This window comes from Argopecten irradians, chromosome 7 (assembly GCF_041381155.1).
Source record: "Argopecten irradians isolate NY chromosome 7, Ai_NY, whole genome shotgun sequence".
Taxonomy (NCBI): domain Eukaryota; kingdom Metazoa; phylum Mollusca; class Bivalvia; order Pectinida; family Pectinidae; genus Argopecten; species Argopecten irradians.
In genome coordinates, this window is record NC_091140.1 from 20,646,853 (window position 1) to 20,657,675 (window position 10,823).

A 10,823-nucleotide genomic window follows, 5' to 3' on the forward strand; every position below is an offset into this window, starting at 1 on the left:
AAATCAGGGTGAGCAGCCGATACCCTGATTAGCAGTCGATATACAGGTAAAAATCAAGCACTTCGGAGGGCGGTATCTCGGTACTGAAGCGGCCGATTTTGATGCGGTTTTCAACATTCTTGTCATAATTTTCCGTTCCGTGTACACTTTAAGGTGTGTTGATAGGGAGTTATAGTCTATCTCAGAACTGTTCTCAGTGCAAGATCACAGGTAAATCTCAGGTAAATCAACTAACCTGGTAGGTGATCAGCAAATCAGTAACTGTTATTGTCAAGATGCTGCAGAATGGTGTATAAAACAGAGGCATACTTCAGAAAAAATCATTCTTGCCATGATATTTGAATATTTGTACACTTTCAAGCTTTATAAGTGTAAATATTTTATAGAAATACTATTCTAGATCATTCAATTTCATCTTTTTCTTATACCTTCTGACTTATTTTAGTTTTCATATTTAGATTAATATACACTTTGTAAAACATCTGTACTAGAATTGTCGAATTTACAGTTTATTATTGATCTATACTTGACTGTGTTATTTTTTCAGTTTTCAAGAATGAGAATCTTCCTCTTTAATTCAGAGGATTTCTTCTGATTGGGCAATATTTAGGAAAAACAAATAATGTCAGATATGATCTAAAATATCATAAATTGACCCTTTTAAACACTTTGTGGAGGGATTTCTCTTACAAGTGAAGATGTTTCCTCCCTTTTTTGATAGGATCGATCACTACTTTCATCTATTTTCTGTGATATAAGCTTTTGATCGAGTAAGGCATTAAAACTTAATGTAAAAGTTGAAAAAAATATAGAATTAAAGGTAAACTGTATGATTGGTTTGAAGCCTACTTATCTGACAGAAAACAACTCTTATTCATCTAATGAAAAACCGATAAATGCTTGAGTACCGCAAGGTTCAGTACTTGGTCTTTTCTTTTCCTATTGTTTATAAATGACTTAACAGATAATGTAATATCTTATATAGAAATATTTGCTGATGACACATCTCTGTATTGATAATGATGATGACCTTTAACTTTTACTGACAGTAATACATGCACTAGTGTACAACATTTTATACAAATTAAACATTAACAAAACTGTAGTATATCTTATGATGTATCTTATCATACCGTGTACACTTACGTACACAGAACTCGTATAATATAGTTACAAACGCAATTCGTTATATAAACCTTACTGGAACGATACCTTACAGTAGAATTGGGATGCATTATGTTCATATGTTCATTTTATTTTTAACTGTAAAGCGTATTGTGATTTAAGGTAAACTTACATAATTGATAGAGTAACTGTTTTATGTGAACATTTTGAAAGTATGTCTTCTGATAATCAACTTATCTTTTTAATGAATTGTGATGTTTTACAAGTTAGTCTTGTCTTAATTGTAAATGTTGTGTAAAAATGTGTGACATTATTATGCATTATTATTATTATTATGTATCTGATCAAAGGTATGAGTATAAAAATTACCTGGTTGAAAAGTTACCTGAGTTGGTGTTAGATTTTGAAACAGACTATAACTAAACTTCAAAGGGTTCCTTACATAAACAATTCAACTCTTTGTTTTCTGTTTGTGGAGTGTGCATAAATACTAAGACAGAGTTTAATTTATCAGCTTAAATAATTGTACATTTGTTCTCACTTCCATTGCTACCACTTTTAAGTTCTATATTCTGGCACATCCTCAAATTGTACAGTAATTAGAGTGATAGAGAGTGTGATGACACATTGTGACTCTGTATCTGGAGCAATAAATTACATTTTTGTATATGTATGAACTTGTATTGGGGTGTTGAATCATTCTTTCCAATAATTGTCTAAGCAGAAGATCTGTGATCATAGCCAAGTAAAAATTAACAGACTTAATAGAGAGGTACCCTTAAGTAGAAACGAGGACGAAATTCGTTTTGATAAATTGATTTGGACTTCAAAATGAATACGTCATTATAAACTCTATTCATTAAGTCCATCCTTATATAAATCGTCATAGTTGGCGAAGTGGAGTGAAAAAGTGACCGAAATCAGAAATCTGATAATTACAATGTACTCACATTTATTTATAGGAGCAAGTTCCATTAGATGTATTATTTTAGTGATTATCATATTCAAAACTTACACACAGCCGAATCGAGGTTTCCATGACTATGCATGGCGACCATTTTGTCGGTTTACAGTGCAAAACTTGTAAACTCGATATCACTTCTAGGATCAAGCACCTAAAGAGGCCGCAGAACAAATATTTCCTATAGACGATGATGTTCACGTTTGCCACTGTCCAGGATAAATTTTAAGTTTTAAATCCTGTCATTTATAACTAAATTCGAAGAAAATCATCTGACACAACTGTGAAGTACTACCTTGTTAAACTTTTATGTGGAGAGTTCTTTTTTATGTTGAATTCCGGACTAAAGATTGATCCAAGTTTTCATAAATTGTAGCCTTGATTTTCTCTCCTGACTCAAAAATATTTCGAAACTTCTTGTCAAAAACAAATATAAAAATACATTTTTTATTTGAATCTGCTGTCCCTATAGGTAAACAAGACCTTCGAATTGACGTATTGTATAAGGATTAAGCCACGCTTCATGTTGTGTCCTCTTGTATAGTGGAACTATTGCCCTTTTTATAGTGCTATAACACTGAAGCATGCCGCCGAAGACACCAAGCAACATACCCTACCCGGTCACATTATACTGACAACGGGCGAACCAGTCGTCCCACTCCCGTTATGCTGAGCGCTAAGCAGGAGCAAAAACTACCATGAAAATTGCTGTTCAAATGGCAGTTCGATCCTTGACGATAACGAAAGATTTATTCATTATAGATGCAAAATCCTTTGGGATTTCACCATAAAATTGTAAGCAAATGTAAATATAAGCATTGAACGTCATTTAAATATAAACTTTATTTATTTTACATCGATTGAGAAACAAGTTACACAACTTATATAAATCACTCTCGATGGCCCGGATGTAAGCGCGCGAGGAGTCTTAGTGTGGGAGGAAACCGGAGTGCCCGGAGAAAACCCACGTGATTGGGCAGGTGACCCCTGACATTTCCACGTCCATGCCGGGGATCGAACCCCGGCCGGCTAGGTGAAAGGCGAGCGGCTTAACCACTACACCACCCGATCACCCGTCATTTAATTGGCATCCATAGCCTATATGAATGCCAATTGAAGAGAGGCAAATTCATCATGAAGAGTTTCATGGAATTTGCCTCTGTCCAATTGGCATTCATATGGGCTATAAATTCCAACTGAAAGACTTCAATGTTTAAATATTGACGTGCTACATTGAATATGTCTGTACCAATTGCGTCATATCACCTTTAAAGGTCCACTGCCTTTCAGGAGCAAAATATAAAATTTCATTAAAACATTTATGCATCCTCCATCTTGTCACATAAACAACAAAAAATATTTTTGTGTGAAATGGCCACCGGATGGTGACATTTAATATTACACAAAATATATAGACAAACAAATAAAAAGTCATATTGACTAAGGCATAGCATTATACAAAATGTACATATCAAGCAAAGGAGACACTTTGTAAAATAAAGAAAAGCATGGGTTTACAAATACTCTGCCAAACATAAGACTTTAAACAAAAAAGTATAAATAAATAAATAAATAAATAATTAACTGGAGTAAAATAAAAGATCATGGCTGGAAATATAAATTTATAATGAAGAAATTGTTTTCCAAAACGATATATTTAGGATGGAAATATAAGAGAAATTGTTTTCCACAAACGATAAATTTAGGGTGAAAGAGGGTGGGTAATTGCTAAAATTCAAATTTGGAGCTCGCACTTTCTCATTAAAATGATTTTTTTTCTATCCATGATCCTTTACTCCTATCAGTAAAGGGAAGTAATCCTTACAATAAAATTTGGTACCAGATCAAAGGGAGACAACTCTTACAAAATATATGTGCGAGTAAGTACTTAGCTGCCTTTTATGCATCCTCCATCTTGTTACATAAACAACAAAAATATTTTTGTGTGAAATGGCCACCGGATGGTGACATTTAATATTACACAAAATGTAAAGACAATCGCAGTGTAATATAAAATAAATTGTCCTTTTAGGGTCATATATGCTCTGAGTGATTGTGTCTGTCGGGAATGTGAATTCATCGACAGGCTGTAAGGACATTAAAAGAAACAATTAATGCATAAAAAACCGTATGAAGATATATAGATAATACATTGTTAGTATCTTACAATACAAGGTTTATTTTATGCGAGATTAAGGGTTCGGGGTCAAATCATCAAATTTAGCATTTGGAATCAAAATAAAGAAATTGAAAAATTATTAAGTGACATCATAATATGTTACTGCTGCAATGGTTGCAGGATATTGTTATTGTCTGGTACTGAGTTCTATGCCCGACTAATGCGATATAAGTGCTGAAAATAAATTGTTTATTGATGTTGTTCCGCTTTTTGTGTTGAATTTAAATTCGCAAACTGAACTTAATCCTGGTAAGGACGTCAGAACGCTTTTTTTTTTCGAAGGAAATTAACACCGTAGTATGGTGACAGTGAATATTTTCATCGTGGAAACAGGAACACAAAAAGATGATTTTTTTAAAGGCGTAGCATAATGGGTTAATAAACAGAATAGGATTAAATTGACAAACTACTACAAGTGCCGTTCACGTTCATAAATACACATGTACATCAAGGGTGTCAGTTATTGAGTGTTGTTACATGTCGATGAATCATTTCTCGACTTCATTTTGCCTGAAATATTGACCTCTATCTTCATGCAAATATTTAACGTAATGATAGTAGCAAAAATGCATGTTTCTTTATTTTTTTTTCTTGTATGTATTTGTATAAGATGAAAAGCTTGAACTTGAAGACTTGTATTGTTCGATAGAAAAGTTGCACTCGGACATGGTAGACTTTATTTCCTTACCATATCAAGTCTGTACCCTGTTGAAAATGACCACTAAATACAACACGTTCACATGAATATATTTCCATTCAACATTCAGTTTCCCGTTTAATCTATGTTAAACCAGATGGGCAATATCTGGCTATGAACTCCAATCTGGTCAAGCGTATGAATATTTGACGTTTCCGCCGCGTCACTGACAATGTATACACTGTATACTTACGCCTATACATAACGGTCAAATTTTTTTAAAAGTGGTTTTACAGTAGTGCGGTCTATGAAATCTAACGGTATTATCGTGTTGACAAAATAGCATGTATTAAAGAATACTATCGCTTAAATTTCATTTGTTCGCTTGTTTCAAACCGTTTTGTGTTGAACTATATTCAGAAGCTGATGCTATGGCTGTTCCGTTTATTGAACTTGGTGACGTCAACACTAGCGCAAGCGGGAAATTCAAAAGATATACATGTATAGTTTTGAATTTGAATGATCGTAATGGAAATATAAGTAATAAACTGTTACCAGATTGGACATACAGTTGATATGAAGCCCATCCGTCCGAAACTCGAACTGGCTAGCATTTTGTTTATCTCGCAACTACACGTGGTTTTTAAGACATAAAACCGGAAGCGACGGTGATTGGCTGCCGTTAAAAAAGCTAATAATTTAGGCAGGTTTTGCGGAATACCTGTATGAGTCCTGCAACATTTAGTCATTTCGTCCCCGTGGTACATGATAGGCCGAAATGTCTCGTGCACTAGATAGTTTGGTGTGAATATTGTCTAAAATGCTACTTAAAATCGGATGACAACTTATATGTTGAATGCTTCCGAATTGATTAAATAGAAATTGAATAAACTAATTGACGATAGTTAAATTATTTCATACCTAAACACTGAGCACTGCACACACATACACTTGTACAATATTGAAACCAGACAAAAAATGATCAATTCAAGCTCCATTACAGAATTATTAATAATACATACATGTATAAGGTTAATCAGAAACACATATGTTTCTAGTTTAATACATCAATATTTACACAGTGTATAGGGAATGAACAGACCGAGTGCTGACAATATGCTTTTCTGGAAATGTACGGGTTCATTGAATATGTGTCGTTCAACCTATCACATTTTTCACATTTTTAGCTCACCTGGCCCGAAGGGCCGGTGAGCTTATGTCATGGCGCGGCGTCCGTCGTCCGTCGTCCGTCCGTCTGTCCGTCAACATTTCCTTTAAATCGCTACTAATGATTCTAACCAAATTTGGCCACAAACATCCTTGGGGGAAGGGGAACAGAACTTGTATAAATTTTGGCTCTGACCCCCCGGGGGCAGGAGGGGCGGGTCCCAATAGGGGAAATAGAGGTAAATCCTTTAGATCGCTACTTGTCCTAGAGTTCTGCATGGATTGTAACCAAATTTGGCCACAAACATCCTTGGGGGAAGTGGAACAGAACTTGTATAAATTTTGGCTCTGATCCCCCAGGGGCAGGAGGGGCGGGGCCCAATAGGGGAAATAGAGGTAAATCCTTTAAATCGCTACTAGTCATAGAGTTCTACATGGATTGTAACCAAATTTGGCCACAAACATCCTTGGGGGAAGGGGAACAGAACTTGTATAAATTTTGGCTCTGGCCCCCCGGGGGCAGGAGGGGCGGGGCCCAATAGGGGAAATAGAGGTAAATCCTTTAAATCGCTACTAGTCATAGAGTTCTGAATGGAATGGAACCAAATTTGGCCACAAACATTCTTGGGGGAAGGGGAACAGAACTTGTATAAATTTTGGCTCTGGTCCCCCGCGGGCAGGAGGGCCGGGGCCCAATAGGGGAAATAGAGGTAAATCCTTTAAATCACTACTAGTCAAAGAGTTCTACATGGATTGTAACCAAATTTGACCACAAACATCCTTGGGGGTAGGAGAACAGAACTTGTATAAATTTTGGCTCTGACCCCCGGGGGCAGGAGGGGCGGGGCCCAATAGGGGAAATAGAGGTAAATCCTTTAAATCGCTACAAGTCATAGAGTTCTGCATGGATTGTAACCAAATTTGGCCACCAACATCCTTGGGGGAATGGGAACAGAACTTGTACAAATTTTGGCTCTGATCCCCCGGGGGCAGGAGAGGTGGGACCCAATAGGGGAAATAGAGGTAAATTCTTTTAATCGCTACTAGTCATAGAGTTCTACATGGAATGTAACCAAATTTGGCCACAAACATCTTTTGTGGAAGGGGAACAGAACTTGTATAAATTTTGGCTCTGGCCCCCCGGGGACAGGAGGGGTGGGCCTAATAGGGGAAATAGAGGTAAATTCTATAAATCGCTACTTTTCCTAGAATTTTGCTTGGATTGTGACCAAATTTGGCCATAAACATCCTTCGTGGAAGGGGAACAGAACTTGTATAAATTTTGGCTCTGACCCCCTGGGGGCAGGAGGGGTGGGGCCCAATAAGGGATTTAGAGGTTAATATCAAAATTCCTTCAGAAAAGAAACAATGAACCTGTATTCAGAACATTACTGGGCATTATAAACCATGTAAGCGATACAGGCCCTCTGGGCCTCTTGTTTAAAATATGAAATCCAACGATGCAGAATTATTTTTCAAAATATAAATCTATCAAATATAACTGTTCCTAGAATTCGGTATGTGATTTCCGGAGTATTCGAAAATCGACCCGTCCGAACTCTAGACCGTAACTGATTACAAAGCATACCACATACACTGTAGGATTATATAACAAAAACACAAAAGATTAACAGATGACATTTAGAACTCGTCTCAGTGGTCAATGGTCTTGCATGTGAATTAATTGTCCATTGTCTTGGGGATAATTGTCATACCTGGTTTGACCGGCCTCCTTCATACTCATCAATTAACACCATACGGTAAATATAGATATAATTACTACATAGTTAGCAGACAACAATAAATCAAATCATTACGAATAATAATATCAAAAGCAAAACGAATTGATCGTAGTATTTCAGTACAATATAATTACACAAAATTAAAAGGATTTAGCGAAAGTTTGTTATTAAAAGTCTCAAATAATATAATAGACTGAATGTACATAAATCTTCCAATAAACACCTTTTCCTTATAAAAAAACCTATCGTCGGTTACCCACGTTAATTACCTAGTGTCTGATGAAACGGAACGCAGTGGAGTTAAGACACTGGATTTCCGAGGGTGCGTTCAACCATGCTCCTGTCAACTTCACTAGACAATGTTTGTGATTACGTTACACTTGTCCGCGGAATGTAACGTAAACAGAAGCCTTAGCTATTGCTAAAATGAATTCCACCTGAGTCTAGAATTATGGTTTCTGGTAACCAATAACACGCATTTGTAACAAACATTTTCATTGGTAGACGAACTGATGTGTAGTTTCATCATACACCCATTTTTGGTTTATTTGAAGCACACTCTGATTTTTGTATTACATCTCCATAACATGAAAAGATATATCGCAAACTAATCCTTCGATGAAAAATACTGAGAGATAATCAGGTTTGAAATTAATACGAGAAAATACATTGAAATTCCTGAGCTAGTGGCTCACTTTGTATACTCATTTTGTTCATAAACATTCTTTTCATTTTACAAAGATTTGTAAGACTCCCAATATCACAAAACCCTTCGAATGCTAAAGCGGATATATTTACATATGCCCGTATATAGTCAATGGGAAGGAGTTGCGTTCAAAATAGCATAATAGCAATGACGTATGAATACAAACGCAGTGCAGGATCGGATCCCACGGGTGATAAGTGTAGCTTATACGTAGTGTAGTGCGATCATCCGGGGTCTCCGACGATGTTCCATAGTATAAACACAATAAGATACAGACATATTCTACAGTTAGCGCTACATTGAATATGTCTGTATCCATTGCGTTCATAAGACCTTTAACGCATCTAAAATACTGTTCAATATCTATATAAACATTTTAGAAATATAACTTTATAGTTTGCAGAACGTTTGTGTTTGTCTTCGAAATCATCTTAGTGCATTTAAACCTGGGAACATGACACTGTCTTTATATTCTAACTTACATAACTTTAATACAAATACCCTAAAATGTCTGAAATTATATCAATATAAACAGCGCACACTAAGAAGATTGTCTACAAACCTCTGGCATCTATATAGACTGTATATTCCATAAGAAGATAGTTCTATGCTTAATAAACCCCTCTATGGCACAGGATCGCCGAACTGAAGATTACCATCTTCATAATAATTATCTATACAATCATGGTTGTTACTTATCGGACATTTAGTAAATTTGTAAATCTTTTTGAATCCTATTTCACTATGATGTTGACTATGTAAAAATATATTTGAATACATATTACGAGCAAACAATGCCGGATTTCTCATGCCGTTTAATAAATGTCCGTTGTGTGGAATTCTTGTAACATTTCTATTTTTAGCTCTTACTTCGTAGGGTTCCACTGTATCACGCGACCATATATCTGCATGCCAGTGTTTAGATCTTGCACCTAATATTGCTGGAGCGGCGCCCGGTTTACAGGGACTATTCCGTTCCGTTCCGACTCGTATTCCTATTGAAGCAAGCTTTAATCCATTTATTTTCAATTTCTGAAAATCCTTGCACCAGTAGTTTAGGTCTGCGTCTGCCTCCCACGGTATAACATTGTACATTTTCACTGCACCCAGAATTGTCCCAGCATTCAGTTGACAAGATGCATTTATTTGTTCACACATATTCATGAACCCGTAGCTTAAATCTGCTAGTTCCTGAATGCAACATGGTGATCTTATGAACCCTTTTTGTCTTTTGCACGGATAATCATAATTACATCCAAAATTTATTGTCAAACCGAATGAGAATTTCAAACGGTAAAGATTCCGCTTTCTTCCAAACTTCTCCCAATCTTTTGTCTCCGCACTACGGCGTGGAAAATCCATATCAAATAAGGCGTCAGCACAGAGGGCAACTTCTCCATTCAGTCTCATAAAGAAGTCCTCGTATAATCCCATAGGTGTCAAATCACTATCAAATTGGATTTGGTTTAACAATGTTGTTTTAATGAGAAATGGTCCGTCTACATGATCACAAAACTGGCAATCATGCATGGACTCGTCATATCCTTCATTGAAAACGACTGTATAGTTCCTAAAGGCTCTTTGGTGACATCCTAAACTCCAAACGTTATCCGAGTTTCTGATAGCACCACCTACTGCACTAACATTAAGAATCTCGATCTCGCGCACGAGTCGCTCAATCCTGGCGTTCAAATCCAGTGCTGTTGCATTTCTTAAGATTAATGTATATTCGGTTTTCACCTGTTTCATTAATATATTCAATGCAGCTCCTTCTGTGATCTTAGCCTCCATGGGTCTTACCAATACATTGCTCGATTCCTTTACCTTCCCACCGTAGTCACCAACAACCATGCGGATATTTTTACCATATCCATCCTTAAAAAAAATCTGTTCCTATGTTTGAACCATGATCAAGTCGAACAAAAGTGACTATATGTTCTAGAGGCGTTGCGTGAGAGCATTCCTTAATTTTGTAACCGTTCATTTTACTGACATAGTACTCTGGACACGTATTTCGCGATTCGTACATTTTCCGTTTTGTGACTTCTTCGAACGAGCTTCCAAAATCTCTCAATATTGCATCCACATGCTTACTTGCATAATCCAATGCCTTCTGCGTTTTCGATCCTCTTGAATGTATTCTTGCCTTTTTAAGATACTTGGCTGTAACAGATATCTCTCGAAGAATATTTGACACATTGACGTTAAATGATGAAAGATTCTCTAATTTAATATCGGACGTGCTATACATTTCAAAGTTCTGGGGACTGGGCAAGGTATCTTGGTTCACAGTATATTGCATTTGA

At 36.3% G+C, this 10,823-nt stretch overlaps 1 pseudogene; it reads right to left on the reverse strand.

The window, feature by feature from the left end:
* Positions 1-8,846: 8,846 nt before the first annotated feature.
* LOC138326859 (uncharacterized) lies at positions 8,847-10,823 on the reverse strand (annotated as a pseudogene).